The following is a 2,422-nucleotide window of genomic DNA, read 5'->3' on the forward strand; positions in this document are numbered from 1 at the left end:
TAAAAAGGTGAAATCTCTGCTAAAATCTTGTGTTTTGAATCAACATTCATATAAACTAATTCATGTCATTTCAGTGAGTCATCATGGTTGTGCCCTGAGTCCTCTGTTGCTTCAGATGAGGCTGATCCCCATGGATTTACAAACACATGTCATATACACATTCAAGTCACTTGTTTTAAATAAATGCTTCTATTTTAATTAAGTTTTGGTCTTCATTGTAACTGATGTGCAGGGGGAGAATGAGTGGTTGACCTCAGGATTTTTTAAAGTCTAGCTACGGTCCTGGTTGTATCTGAATACAAATGTCCCCTAACGCCCTGTTAGATTCGAGCTCTCTTCTGTCGATCAGAGCTGCCATCAGATCTGTGATGCTCGCCATGAAATATTTACTACAACCAGGAGTCATGTTCAGACTGCAGGGAGTTTCTGCTCCACCGTCCCGTTCGCACATCAGACCTGGCGAAGACGAGCCGCACTTCGCTTTGGTCCTCTTCTGGGCCGCCTGACTGCTTTTACCAAACCGTTTGCTCCCAGCAGTTTAGCTACTTCTGCATAATTTAAGCTCTTTTAGCCGTTCATACATCAAAACGTCCGGCTCATTCAGGAGACGGTTGCTCGGACTTTTTGTTTTTATAACTTTATAAATATTTTCCCCGTGAAAGTACATGGAGATCTCTTCAATTCCTTCAGAAATATTGAAATCTGCTATTCCTAGCTAGCATTTTGCTGCATTTAGCTTTAGTTTTAGCTAGCATTTAGCTACTTTTAGCTTGTGTTTTGCTTTTAGTTGGCTTTTTGTTGTCCTTAACTAACTTTTTTCTTTCATTTTTAGCACCTTTTTGGAGTTTTGCACCTCTTTGCTAGCTTTTTACCTGCAGCTTGTTGTTGATTTTTGCGAATTTCAGCTTCCAGATACCATTCTCCTACTTCAAACTTGCATTTTGCTCCTTTTCTTCCTTTCAGCTTTAACAACTCAGTCTCAACTTCTCCATCAACTTGCTGCAGTTTCTGTGAAAATGCTTTTTTTTTTTTCTGAGCTTTCTTTTTCCTGTTCCTGTTTGATTTATATCTGCATGTTGATGTTAAATAAAAGGATGAACTACCTGATTAAACACCACACCAGAAAGTTTCTGAGCTGATGCAAAATGATTAATATTAATTGTCTTTATATGAAGTTCTGCTCGGGTTGGAAACCTTGGCCTCTCCCAGCAGGACAATGTGCCTTAAAAACGCTCGAAAAGATTCTTTTGAAAACGGAAAGCTTTTAGAAAAGATAAGAGCCGTTGCTGAGAGGCTAAACTTCGAAAGAACATTGTACCTTTTCTTTCTTTTTCAACCCTCAGACATGTTCTGTACTTGGTACTGGATGAATAAGTGCCTGATATTGATGTTTCAGCTGAAATGTCAATAAACCCTGAAAGGCGAGGCTTTGTGTTCTCGCGACGCCGGCTGCGAGGGCAGAGGGTGGGGTATTGAACATGGCACTTGTCTCACCAGCTGGCTCCTAACGGACACCAAGAAGTCTCCGCTCTGCTTACAAAAAACACCCCGACTAAACTAACTCGTGATCTCTTTATGAGCAGAAACTAAAGAAACTCAACCGGCGATAAAAACTAAAACAAAAGCACTGCACAGACATTCAAGAACCAAGTGGAATGAAATATTTACACTGGCAGCTGACTTGATTCTTTTTAAAACCAGAAGTGAACTTCTTTTTGATCTCTGACATCACGTAATTATCCAAGAGTCCTTATGACTGATTTGCATCAAATTTTGTGGCTGTAATTAGGAGCCGTACCTCGAGCAACAAGACGAGCTGCAGTTTTGATCTTCAACACCTGCTGTCAGTGAGAGAGGCGGAAAATGCTTCGAGATGAAGCTTTTCAGGGGTTAACGAGTCTGAATGTTTCTTACATGTCAGTAAATGAAATCTGAGTTGCACTTAAATCCAAACAGGGACAGGTAATTAAAAGAATTAAGGGTAAAACTGATTTTTTTGTTGCTCTATTTTTGAGTAAAGTGCAGTTTTCATGTCAAACGCTGCACTTTTATGTCTAATATGTGTAAATACATTTTAATCCGTGCAACAAAAATAACTATTAAGTTTATAAATGAACCAACTTTAGCTGCACAAGGCGCTTCTTTTTGTGCCAAAATGTGCCTTAAAAAGACCTTTCTCCACCCAGGATTATTTCAGACCCTCCAGGATTTCATGATGTTGCGATCGCAACTATTAACGCAAAATCAAGCAAACCCCGCAAAATCGCAACTTTTTGCAACTTTGTCCAACTTTGTCCAAAACACCGCAACTTTCCCGCAACTTTAACCCAATATTTATTGTTTCTAAAGTGATTCGCCACCGTTTCTGCGGTCTAGTCTCTTCTTTGTGGGTTTGTGTAGCGTGGAATACAAAATAACCCCA

This window comes from Kryptolebias marmoratus, linkage group LG22 (assembly GCF_001649575.2).
Source record: "Kryptolebias marmoratus isolate JLee-2015 linkage group LG22, ASM164957v2, whole genome shotgun sequence".
NCBI lineage: Eukaryota > Metazoa > Chordata > Actinopteri > Cyprinodontiformes > Rivulidae > Kryptolebias > Kryptolebias marmoratus.